Genomic DNA, 14,111 nt, shown 5'->3' with positions numbered 1-14,111 from the left:
ACAGATTAGCGGAAGACTGGATAAACTACTGTTTGAACATGGTCAAGGAGGGTTGCCATAGTAGAAAAGTAATATGAGAAAGTCACAGATCTTGCAGGATTATTTTGTCTTTTTACTAATTTGTATTAATGGCAGCAAAATTTAACATTAGTCAAGACCGAGATGAGGAGATACCTATTAATTTCTGTTTTTTTCTGAGTGCTTTTTATCTATCTATCTTGCAGAACAAAAACAAGTAGAATTTGACACTCATTTTAGCTGGCTAATATGTCTGTTTGAACTGCCATTTTTATGCATACTAAATTTCTAAATAAATAGCCATTTCAATAGCTTCTTTTCTATTTCTCATGAAAATTAAGAGGTTATATCCTCTGTGTATGTATAATTTGCCAATTTCTGTTGTCTTTTAAGTTTTGTTATCTCAGTGCAGTGAAAAGTCTTTAGTTTGATGTTATGTCTGGATTAATAAAATATCTGTACGCACATTATTTTCAGTCATATAAGAAGTTATTCCTCACATGGTATAATTTAACTTGTTTCGTCTTAAAGTAGATAAATTCAAATTACAAAAATTAAGTTCTTTCTTTTGGAAAGATAGTTGTGATATAAGTATTTAAGCTATAGTTGTTTTTTTTTTTTTTTGGTTGTTGTTGTTTTGGTTTGGTTTTTGATTTTTCAAGACAGAATTTCTTTGGGTAATAGTCTCGGTGTTCCTGGGTCCTGGAACTGGATCTGTAAATCAGGCTGGTCTCATAATCTGGAGATCCTCCTACCTCTGCCTCTTGATTGCTGGGATTAAAGGTGTGCACCACCATTGCCTCTGCAGTTACATTCTTTATAAAGCTTAATTCTCTTTGCTTTCAAAACAGTTCTGTTTGCCATGGGTGAGACAAAAAGTCACCACCTTTGTGTTTTGAATTTCTTTTATAAATCCTCAAAAAACATTTGTTGCTTGTTTCTATTTTATGAGGATTTGCCTGTGTGTATGTATGTGCATCATGTGTTTGCAGTACCTGTGGAGGTCAGAAAAGGGTGTCATATGCACTAGGAATTAAGTTACAGATGGTTGTGAGCCACTGTGTTGTGCTAGCAATTGGACTCAGATCCTCTAGAAGAGCAGCCCTTAACCACCGAGGCTTCTCTCCAACCTCATGTTTTAGATTTCTTATTGCTTATTTCTAAGTAGGAAGATATTTGAACTTAGATATTTGTTAAAAGCTTCTTGAGACTCAAAAACCCTATAGAAAAGCATTGGTATTATTCACCTTGCTGTTGACTGAGTGTTGGGTGTGGAGTGTATGGTGTAGCTCATTTAATTTTTAAGTATTTTCAAAAATTTATTGCGTACTATACTAGTATGTGTTGTTCAAAACTGAGAAAGAATTCCTCAGTTGATAAGCGAATTATGGTAATTCTAGAATACTAGAAGTGCAATTCATAATATAGGCTACTAGTAGTTTTGCTTAATTTATATTGGGAAAATTTGCATGTATATGCCACATTTTTGCTTATCTATTCTTTTATCAGTGGATCTTGGGATAGCTTCTACCTTTTGGCTTTTGTGGCTAATGATCCAATGAATGTCAATTTAAAAATTATCTGAGTTAGTAATATACTCAGGAATGGAGTTGCTGGATTATATTGTATTCTATTTTTAACTTTTGAAGACACAATACTGTTTCCAGAGCAGCTGTACTATTTTACATTTTTACTGACAATATATGCTAATCTGTCCAATATATATATGTTACCCCACACAGAGACATGATTAAAAACCAAAAAGAACTTACTTACATCTTTGCTAACACTTACCAGGATTTTCTGTTCTATAGTTTCTTTTCTTATTGTATGAGCTACTTATCCAACATCCTGAGAAATTTTCCTAATATTTTAAATTAAATATCATGAATTCTTTACATCTTGTCTTCAGTATTGAGTTTAAAATGGTTCTGCTAGAAATTGTTCAAAGTGTCTACTGTGTTTGACTGCTATAACTAATATTCATATCATACATTATAAGTCCATCTTAGCTTACTCATAAACTCACTTTATTGTCATTACCAAGATTAAAATACAAATAAGGTCGGTAATTTTGTAACCATACATTTTAATAAATTCCTATTCCCTATAAAAAGATGTATACTTGTATAGATGATAGTTCAAATACAGGTATCAGCTTGGAATGATTAAAAATCAAAAGCAACAGTCTGCTAATAGAAATATATTTGATGTTTTAGATCATTATTGATAAAGAAACAGCATTCTATTAATGGATATATATTCTGATATATAAATCACAAGTGATTAATAATGAAAAGTTTATATTGAAGAATAAAAGTGAGACAAAATAATTGTGTCTACATATTCATTTCTTTTTTGTGTGTGTGTTTTGAGACAGGGTTTCTCTGTGGCTTTGGAGGCTGTCCTGGAACTAACTCTGGTAGACCAGGCTGGTCTCGCACTCACAGAGATCTGCCTGCCTCTGCCTCCCGAGTGCTGGGATTAAAGGCGTGAGCCACCAATGCCCAGCTATACATTTCTTAAACATGAAAAATGGAATTTGCTCATGTATTCACAAATTTTACTGGTTTCAGTAGAAAGTTGTTTTCTTTTTGATATTTCTAGAACATTGCCTTATTCCCCTGAGTATGCTTGTCATCACACTGTGTAGCCTCACTGATTAAATGATATTTTGATCCTTTGGATCATGACATTAAATATGAAGGAAGGACAGATTTGCTGTCTGGAAAGCAATCATTTCTAAATATAGACTTTACTTATCGGCTGGTGTTAAGACAGATTGCTATGGTGAATTGAATTTTTTAAAAATGCCAGTCAGCAGAGGATAAACATTGCCTTCTCAAGTGGTTATCTCCTATAAAACTGTACATTGTTATATTGCATTTTCAGAAAGGTTAAAATGTAGTTAACATTTTTAATGGAGTTTTTATAAAATTTCAGTTTTAGAGCATTTTGAAGTCTTTATTATATAAAATAGAAGAGGTTTTGTTTTCACTATAGACACATTTCATTTAGTATTAATACTTTTTTTCTAGCAGCAGCATTAAATATTACTTAATTTTCACTTTGCTACCCATAGTTTTACTAATTCAAAAATACTTTTTATAGATTTTTAAAAGTAGCTAATTTGTAAGAAACTGATTTCGTCAGTTTTACTTTTCCCCCTGCTTGATGGATTACTTGTTCATTGGTTATTAGTATGTATGATGATATATTGTAATATGACATATCATAGTTGTTGCTATGGATTTGCTAAAGCTATAATCCCCAAAACATAATTATGCTTTTTCAAAAGACATCTTTTATCCCTCTCTCCATTCCTGAGAGTAAGTAGTCAACCTTTCATTGGGTTTTCTTTTAGAATTTAACCCAAAAGTATTATGCTACTGATCACCAGTATATATTTCAGGGAGGTCACTATTGTAGGCCACAGGGTTTGTAGCTGGGAGATAAGAAGATTTACCTTTCACCTCCAGTAGTGTGCAGAGCATCTTCATGAACTCCCGTCAGCAGGAGTGACACTTCTATTTAGGTACCTGCTCAACTTCTCTGTGTTTGATAACATATGTAATCGTTGTTGCTTGTAGTAGGGCCTTACCATCAGATTGTGGAGATTGACTCATAGCCTTGGTATATAGTCTGTGGTGATTGGAGTTTCCATGAAACCCCATTGTTCAATGACTCAATAAAATGTTGCCCATTTCTGGCACTAGAGGTTTTACTTGGTGACATTGTCTCCTGTATTATTTGGTGACTCCATTTGAATTCCTTTTATATATGCATGTATTTTAGGAAGTTTTGATACAGGTAAGTTTCCTAATGCTTTTTCAAATGGTCTTTAGTATTATTTGTACCTCTCCATATTCCCTCTTTCACATTATCTCAAACCACTTCCCCTTTTAGTTTACCTATTCTAGTTTCTGCCATAACAATACATTCTTTTTTCCAGTCTTTGTGAGAACCCCTTCTCCCCAGTAGTAGTTCTCTAGGGAATGGAGGTGGGGTCTGAGAATAGGTCCCTATAAGCAGGTTGCTACCTACAAGACTTGAGTAAGCCTGGAAAGATGTGAATGGAGAGCAGGAAGGCTATAAAACCTAATTTATGACTTCAGCAACTTGTTAGTAGTTATCTACAGGAAGGATTTTACTAGGAAAAAAAAGTAAGGTCTTTCTTGGGTAATAAAACATTCTATATTAGTACTTCATCTGCAATTCCTCTTTGTTTAGTTTTGCTTCCTATAGTTAAGCTTGTTCTGAATTTGTTTAAGATTGTCCTTTAGATGAGCATGAAGAAATCTTATCTCATTGATGACAGGGATTATTCTTTTGTCCAGCTTATTTAAGCTGTGTGTTTTACCTTACCAATTAATCTCTTGACAGGTATCATGTTTACTGTGTCAGCTACTGCCAAATCACAGTGCTTAAGTTCCTGTGCTACTTTACTGAATTATGAATCTAAAGTTCAATATTGGATGCTGGCAATTTGTATATACCACAAATAGACTATTATATACATTAATTCTAAATATGAAAGACTGTAATTTAAGGAAAGGAAAAAAAACATCAGATAAAGTTAAAATATATAGAAGAAATTAAGTATTGATTCCATGACATTGTCAAGAAAATGCATGGTAGTTTTGCTATCATGCTTAGTTAAATGGAAAAGATACTGAATTATAGTTTGTTGCTAGTCTGTGGGAGTCTGTAAATGGAGTTCTTCATTGATCTAAGTAATAAAAACCCAAAGTCAGATATGAAGTAAAATGCTCAGAGATCAGAGAGAAGGAGCAAGCCCCTGTCACACTTTACCTCCTTAGCATCTCAGCAGACAAGTGGCATTGGCAGCAAATCTCTGTTCAGTTAAAGCTGCATTTCTTCCTACAGGAGTCCCTGAAAATGTCATGGCCAGTGGTGTCACTCTGCATGAGGCAAGAAGGAAATTTGGCTCAATATAACTCAGTAGCTGGTGTTAGTACCTGGTGTTGGTTCAAACTTCTAGTCTTACACCAGGCAGTTTATTTTAGCTGTACTCAAACACAGCACAGTTTTGGAAAACAGTTTCCTCCATGTGTATAATAAAGCTTAAGACATGTTTACATCGAAACTGCTTACAAAGTACATGTGGCCTCTTCCATAAAGATTGGTTCCGTTGACTCAGAAATAATGCTCAAAATAAGGGTCTAGGGCAGTGGTTCTCAACCTGTGCATCATGACCCCTTTGACCAGCCTCCAAAATATTTACATTATGATTCATAACAGTAGCAAAATTACAGTTGTGAAGTGACAATGAAAACAATTTTATGGTTGGGGTTCACCACAGAATGAGGAACTGTATTAAAGGGTTGCAAAATTACGAAGGTCTAGGGAGAATGGCTGAGATAAACATAAAAGTCTGTGGGAATAAGAAGTGGACTGGCCTTACAGCTAGCACAGAGATTACCTAGGCTGTCTAAAACAGTGAAAAGTGCACACCCCACAAAAAAGTTTTGCTATTCAAAGGATGTAATTTTCTTAAAAAAAAAAAAAAGAAAAGAAAAATATTCCAAGGGTGATAAAAGAAACAAGGAGGACCCTAAGAGAGACAGACACACATGGTCCCCTGGAGATAGGGAAAGGAACAAGATCTCCTGAGCTAATTGGGAGCATGGGGGGAGGGGAGAGGGAGTTAGAAGAAAGAGAAGGGGAGATGACAGGAGAGAACAGGAAGATAGAGTCAGGGGAAAAATATAGGGGAGCAAGAAAAGAGATACCATAATAGAGGGAGCCATTATAGGTTTAAAGAGAAATCTAGCACTAGGGAAATGTCCAGAGATCTACAAGTTTGACCACAACTAACAATCTAAGCAAGAGTCGAGAGACTTACCTTGAATGCCCTTCTCTGATAATGAGATTGATGACTACCTTATATGCCATCCTACAGCCTTTATCCAGTAGCTGATGGAAGCAGGAACAAACACCCACAGCTAAACACTGAGCTGAACTCTGGAATCCAGTTGCAGAGAGGGAGGAGTAATGAGCAAAGGGGTCAAGACCAGGCTGGTGAAACCCACAGAAACAGCTGACCTGAAGAAGGGTTTGCTCATGGACCCCAGACTGATAGCTGGGAAACCAGTATGGGACTGTTCCAGATCCCCTAAACGTGGATGTCAGTTTGGAGGTCTGGTTAATATATGGGGCCTCTGGTAGTGGATCAGTATCTATCCCTAGCTTACAAATGGACTTTGGGAGCCATTCCACATAGAGAGATACTCTCTCAGCCTAGACACATGGGGGAGGGTCTAGGACCTGCTCCAAATGATATGAAAGACTTTGAAGATCCCCTATAGAAGGCCTCACCCTCTCTGGAGAGCAGAAAGGGGATGGAGTGGGGGATTGGTGGGGGGCATGGGAGGAAGGGAGAGAACAGGAACTGGGATTGACATGTAAAAGAAGTTTGTTTCTAATTTAAATAAAAAATTTACTATCTTTGCCAGTTTATTTCTAATTTAAATAAAAAAATTAGTATCTTTGTCAGGCAGTAGTGTTGCTTGCCTTTCATCCCTGCACTTGGAAGGCAGAAGCAGGAGAACCTCTATGAGTTCAAGGCCAGCCTGGTCTGCAGAGTGAGTTCCTGGACAGCCACTGCTACACAGAGAAACACTGTATCGAAAAACAAAACAGAAACAGAAACAAAAAATTAGTATCACTTAGAGGTTCTGACATAAGGTCCTCTATAAAAAGCAATTCTTTATTTTAGTATGTATATTAACGGCATTTAAAATATATGTATTACTGTGGTACATAGTAAGGCAGGAATTTATATAACACACACACACACACACAGCTGCAGTGTTACTACACCTTGATCACAATATAGTCTTTGTCTTTGAATATGCTTCACATTTGTCTTAAGAGTTAAATTACAAGCAGATTCTCAGATCATAGTTTTATGTGTGATTTTGGCAAAAGATAAAAGGATCTTAATTCTTTTGTTTTTTAAAGATTTATTATGAATACAACATCCTGCCTCCATGTATGTCTGCATGCCAGAAGAGGACACCAGATCTCATTATTTATAGTTGTGAGCAACCATGTGGTTGCTGGGAATTGAACTCGGGACCTCTGGAAGAGCAATCAGTGTTCCTAACCTCTGAGCCATCTCTCCAGCCCCAAGGATCTTAATTCTTAACTGATATCTGATTGTCATTTTTGGTGAAAACTGATAGATAAGGAATAATGATAATTTCAGAACTTAAAAACAAGTTAAATTATATTCATTGTGTATAAACATGACAGATTTATGGAAATCTGTAGTCCTTAATTCTAAAAATATTTTTTTGGGTGTGTTGACTTAAAGTGATAAAAGAGGCTGAGTGGGGTGGTGCACACCTTTAATCCCAGCACTTATGGGGCAGAGGCAGGAGGATTTCTGTGAGTTCTAGGTTAACCTGGTCTACAAAGTGAGTTCCAGGACAGCCAGGTCTGTTACACAGAGAAACTCCATCTTGAAAACAACAACAACAACAAAAGTATCTACTTTCTTATGAATGTTAATGGGCAATATAAAATTTAAGAACTTTACACAGATGCCAAGGAATATAGCTAAGTGTAAGATTTCCCTGGATTGGGGACAAGTAGAATTTGATTTCTCAGTGTTATTAAAAACAACTACAGAGTTCCTGGATGCAATTAAACATAACACATCACACAACTTCTTACAGAAAACTGAAACTTATAATCTTCATTAGATACTTATTTTTCCTCTCTTAACTTCTAAATTAGGCTCATTTAAAGTAAGTGTTGAGCATGGAGTAACACATGCTTGTTCAGTGTCTGTTAAAAATTAGCATCTCATTAAATTAGTCACATACATGCTGTTGCTTTCATCACGATACAGAAGAGATCAGAAATGAATCTTTTTAACCACAAGCAGTTACAGGTGTTCTCTGTGAATTACAGAAGAGAATCTATCAAGCAGGTTTTGATGGGTCACACATGTAATCCCTAGTCTGTGCTACTAAGTGAGACTCTGTATGGGAGAGAAGGAAGGAAGGAAAATAAAAGGTGTGTAGTGATATTTATGATCTACCAAATAAAGCTTGCCTGAAGATCGGGTTGCAAAGTTAGCCACACTAGTTAGCCATAGAGGCCAGGCAGTGGTGGCACACAACTTTAACCCAGTACTTGGGAGACAGACAGATCTCTGTTAGTTCAAGGCCACGATGAGCTGCACGAAATTTATCCAGCCTAAAAGATAAACTGAGCTCACACAAAGGTGATCTCAGCATTTGGAATCACACACCTTTAATCCCAGCACTAGAGAGGAGTATAAGTCTGGAGGAGACAGAAGCTCAGTGCAGTCTGAGGTTTGGTGGAGATAGATGTAGTCTGGTGATGCAGTCTGAGGACAGAATCGTCCTTTGGTCTGAGCATTGTTAGTGACAAAAACTCCCTAGTGACTGGCTTCTTTGCTTCTTTTATCTTCAACATTAACCCCAATATCTGACTCTGAGTTTTTATTATTAAGACCAACTAGAATTTGTGGTACCAAGACGTGTATTTTCTCTAAAGTATCTGATTCAGTTTTGCAACATTAAATTCTCTTAAATTAGTTGTGTACCATCATTCCAACTTGTTATTAATATGTATGCTTTTCTAGCATTATACGTCTACTAATTGAAATGGGGTAGAGTCATATGTCACTAGAGGAAAAAAGTTAATGTGTTAGTGTTATTTGGAACAAATGAAAGGCTATAAAACTTAAACAAATGAGAACAGTGTTAAAATTACTATAAATATTTTAAGGAATTAATTTTAGTTTTTTGTTCTCTGTTAAGAAATGCCTTTAAACTAAACATTACAAATAGTACTTATTCATATGTGTCCAGTAAAGTACTCCTCCATTCATTGTAAGTTCCTTAAGAGGAATATTTACTGATTTAATTTGAGCACCCTGCATATTTTCTTACATATATTGAATGTTCGATAGTGATATATTTAATAAATGTTTCACATTTAGACAACTTTTACTTCTTGATAAAAATTAATATTTTTCTTCTCCATGTTTAACAGCTATTTTCAGGTAACAAGAGAACTAATGCTTATTTATATAATTACAATAAAATATATGATTTTATAAGCGCTAATTTTATTGATTTAAAAATAGTTGTTATGTCAGTCTCTTTCATGTGAGTGATTTTTATTCATTTAATGTTTTTTTTTTGCTGTTTGGTATTTGTCAACTTGATAAAAACCTAGACATACCTGAGAAGAGGTAAATTTATAAATTATTATGAAAGTTATTTATTTTACATCCTGACTACAGTTTCCTCTCCCTCTCTCTTTCCATTTCCCCCATTTCCCCCATTTCTGTTCAGAAAAGGCCAAGCCTCCCAAGGGTATCAACAAAACATGGTATATCAAGTTGCAGTTAAGACTAAACACCTCTCCTTGTATTAAGGCAGGAAGAGGGAATTTTAATCGAGGAAATGCCTAGTGACCTTTAGGCATATTTGCAGAACATTTTCTTGATTGGTAATTTTTGTGGGAAGGCCCAGATCATTGGTCATGGTTCCATTCCAGGATAGGTCGACCTGGATGGTATAAATAAGCAGCTGAGCAAGCCACAAGGAACAAGGCAGTAAAAAGCATTCATCCATGGCCTCATTTCAGTTCCTGCCTCTAGGTTCCTGTCTTGAGTCCTGCTCTGAATTCCCTCAGTGGTGGAATGTGATCTGAGAGTTGTAAGATGAAGTAAACCTTTTCTTCCTTAAGTTGTTTTTGGTAATGGTGTTTAATCACAGTAGTAGAAACCTTAACTAAGACATTTACTAAAGATCTTGAACATTTTAGTGGTCAAAGAATAACACGATTCTTCATCTCTTTTAGCCTAGGTAGTAATGGGAAATATCACATATTAATCAAGTAATAATGCTAGTTTCTATAAAAATAGATAAGTATATGAAAATTAAAATTAACTTTCATTAATATTGAAATCAGTTAATCTCATGTACATAATAGACACAGTTTAGCATGAATACCGAAAATAGTGTAGGAACATCTTTGTAAATAATGACTATACTTTAAAAATATGTAAAAGTGTATATTAAATTATTTTCAAGTAGACAGCTACAGTTTCTTTTGTTTGCTTAACAACAGTAATTTCTTCAGTCCTAGTTCTTTCCTAGATCTTTCTCCATAGCTTACCCAATTAAAGAAATGTAGTAACAATATTCTCAAAACCTCTAATTCAAACCTAGAAAATATTCTTAGTTTTCTAAGTCTCTTTGTTTTACTATCATAACTACTCAATCTAAAACATTACCAAATCATATCAGTTACATCTCCAAAATTATATTGAGCTTATATTATGTCTTCTGCTACCTCCTTGGTTCAGATGACCATCACCACTAGTTTCTTTCTGTTATTATTTGCTAAGCTAGTCTTCATACAGCACAGCCAGAGAAACCTTTTACTAGCAGGAAATCAAACCATGGCATTTTTTGAAGTCACTTAGTAACTTTCTAATTTATTAAAGCTAGACTAGTTAGAACATGGTTTGTGACCTTCTCTGCCATCTTACTGCCATTTTTCTTTCATTCTCTATACACAAGTTACATTAGCTTCTACTGAATAACAAGCCAAACCCTATTCTATCTTTTTTATTACTATTTATTTATTCAATTTACCTCCTTATACCTGAAGTATTTTTTTCTCTCAGCCTTTTCATATGACTGAGTTTATGGGTCGCCATCTATCTATTCCAGTAAATCTTCTGTAATTACACTTCCTGTATTATGGCCTATCTCTATAACTGTTTGGTTGGCCTTAATTACAGTATTATTCATTGTTGTGTAGTTTTAAATCTTCCTAAGTACTGTGAAAGTTGTTAATTCATTATTTGCCTCAGATAATAAAATGATTGATACATTCCTACTAGTAAATGTATGTTTGATATGAACATTTTCCCAAGTTTTCTGAACTGTTACTTCAGGATTGCAAGCGCATCAACTAGTGAAATATATTAATAACTGATGATTTCGAAAAATTACATTCCATAATTTTAAATAGGTCAACATTTTAGATTATAAATGAAAAAATCTTTCATTTTTGTGGATAATATAAAAGGTATGAATTTTCTATAAGAAACCATCATTAAGAGCCACATTTCCCACACAGTGGTATCCAACCTACCACAACCTTAAAATATTACCATGGGCGACACAGTGTAGTTTATGAGGAAAATCATCACATCTGTCAGACAAAGTCGTGGTTCAAGTTAATTCAGTTTTGGTATTGTATTGTTCCATATGATGACACAGTATCTTTGTGAATCTGAATTTCCCATAGTAAACTGACATAAAATAAGAAAAGCAAGTAATGTTAAGAAAATCATTGTCAAATAGGGAATGAATAGTGGTGATGTACAATGTGATTCCAAACTTTTAGATCTCTATGTAGCCCAGGAGGTCTATCCATCTCATTACTGATTGTGGCCAGGAATAAAATTAAATTAATAATTCTTCTTTGAAATTAAATGTTGATCTTTTCTTCAAGCAAATACTTAGAACGTAAAACTTAGTAGATAGAGCTATATATAGCATCTCTAGATATAGGGACACTATGACATACTTTGAAATAGTAAAGTTGGGAAACTTTTCATAAATCACTAAAATATTTTTCAAAGATAATTTCAATTGTTTTATGGTATTTCCTGATTATATGGTCTTCAGCAGCACTCTCAGAAGAGTTCTGTTTCTACTAAGAAAATAATAGCCAAAACTAGTTGAGTTTTATGGGGTTTCAACTGAGTATAATGGAGGAATAAATAAACCAAAATAGAGCTGGGTATATAGTTTGGTTTGTATAGCATGCAAGACACACAAGGTGCAATTCTGATAACCATAGAATGAGTATGATTGTCTGTAATCCCAGCACTGAGAATGGAGACAGGAGGATTGGAAGTTCAAGGTCATCTGCAGATTGTCTCAAAAACAACTCCCCCATGTATTTGTGTATGTGCATGCATGCTGCACACACACACACATCTAGATATCTAGATGCAATAATTGGGCTGTTAATCAAATATCTTGTGTTTAAGCAATAATTCAGTTGTTTCTCTGTAAGATTTTGACAGGAATTTGTGTAGAATAGTCAGAAGCAAATTACAAACCAGAGAAATTATCTTAATTATTAATTAGTTTTTCCTTGCTACAATAAAATATCCTGATAAAAATAATTTAAGAACGGAAGGAAAGTAGGTAGTTTGGCTGGTTTTATTTAGCTCATATTTCATAGTGGAGAAGTTAAGGCAGCAGGAAAAGAGCAATGAATCCATGCTAGTGCTGTTTGCTTTCTCCATTTTTCATTTTGTATAGTCCATGATTTAATGAGTGGCCCCACCTACAATGAAGATGAATCTTCCTACATTAATTAACACATGAACATATTAAAGATAGTCTCTTGGGTATGTCCTTTGGCCCATTTCCCGGTGATTCTAGATTCTGTCAAATGACAGCTCTAAATATCACAGAAGTTTTCTATGCATTGGTTGTTATTTGCCTAAAATGGAGTGAGAACTCTATTGGCTGTTTAGACCACTTCCAAGTGACTACTAGTATTCTAGGAAACATTTAAAATGGTGAAATTTCCCTAAAACATACGGCTGATTATTATAAGACAATACCAAATCATGAGTCATTACTGATGACTGGAAATAATTAAGTTTTTAAAAGTAATTCTTTAATAATATCCCAAAGAGTAACCCAAAATTCAAATTAGAAGGTAAAGTACTGTTAATTCAAACGTATCTTCTTTTCTTTCAGTTTAATATGTTAAACTAAGACAGACTTCTGTTACTAAAATAGTTACATAAGAACAGTTTGTTGTCACAGAAGACCTTTTTCACCATAAAGTTAAGTCTACTATAAAGGATATAGTCTTTATTTAAAATGCTAAGCTACAAATATTTATCCTTCTTAGTCATCTGCTCAGCTAAGTTAACCATAAGAATAATAGGCTGAAATCTTAAAAATGGAAATACTTGAAAATCTTAGCATAGCTGACTCTTGATTTTTTTTAACAGTATGTGTCTTCCTTTCAGTGAGAATAGAATGATACAGATTCTTATTGTGAAATATTACGTTAGGTTCATTTAAAAACAAGAGTTTTAAACATTCTTAGACAAAATACTCTGAATAAAATGACTTCATTCAAATGCCCAATCATTACTCGGAGAATAAAGGAAAACTGTTTACTGTGTCTGTTGGTAAAATACGTCAATTCTTTAGACTTTAAAGAGATCTTTTTACTAGAATGTATTAATAATTAAAAATTGTTATCTCAGATATCACTGCCAGGTATTGTTTCATACCTGTAGTGTCAGCAGCTGTGAAGAAGGCAGAGACATGATCCCAGGGCTCACGAATCACATCTTGCCTCTGTTGCACAGCTAGAGCCTGCCCCCAACTCAAAATTAGAACTGTCTGTGCTTTCTTTTTGATAGTTGACCATCAGATTTTTTGAATAACCTACTTTTATTTTATGCACATTGGTGTTTTGCCTACATGCATGTCTGTATGAGGGCATTGAATCCCCTGGAGCAGGAGTTACAGACAGTTGGGAGCTGCTGTGTGGGTGCTGGGAATTGAACCTGGGTCCTCTGGAAAAGGAATTGGTTATCTTAACCACTACTGAGCCATCTCTACAGTCCCCAGACTATCTGATGTTTTTTGTTTTGTTTTGTTTTGTTTTTCGAGACAGGGTTTCTCTGTGGCTTTGGAGGCTGTCCTGGAACTAGCTCTTGTAGACCAGGCTGGCCTCGAACTCACAGAGATCTGCCTGCCTCTGCCTCCCAAGTGCTGGGATTAAAGACGTGCACCACCAACGCCCGGCCTATCTGATGTTTTTAAGAAGCTAATTTATAGAACTTGTAGGTTCTTTGTGTACATTTTTAAAGGATATGAATGATAAAACAGTGGAAATCTTGTGTAAGATTTGGATATTTTCAGTCTGCTGACTTCTAGATTAGGTAAGATGTAAGTTGACGTTATTAAACTTAGCAGTTTTGAAGGAGTTTATTCAAAATTGTACACACAGTTCTGAAAATTATC

The 14,111-nt window shown here is 34.8% G+C and overlaps 1 protein-coding gene across 20 annotated transcripts in view; it reads left to right on the top strand.

Annotated features, from left to right (window-relative positions):
* Gphn (gephyrin) overlaps positions 1–14,111 on the top strand; it is a 364,069-nt gene that overhangs the window by 84,644 nt on the left and 265,314 nt on the right. The window lies entirely within an intron of this gene.

The sequence above is a fragment of the Mesocricetus auratus genome, unplaced genomic scaffold (assembly GCF_017639785.1).
Source record: "Mesocricetus auratus isolate SY011 unplaced genomic scaffold, BCM_Maur_2.0 Super-Scaffold_15014, whole genome shotgun sequence".
Lineage (NCBI taxonomy): Eukaryota > Metazoa > Chordata > Mammalia > Rodentia > Cricetidae > Mesocricetus > Mesocricetus auratus.
The sequence above is the reverse complement of the archived record's forward strand: the minus strand, read 5'-3'. Positions and strand labels throughout refer to the sequence as shown.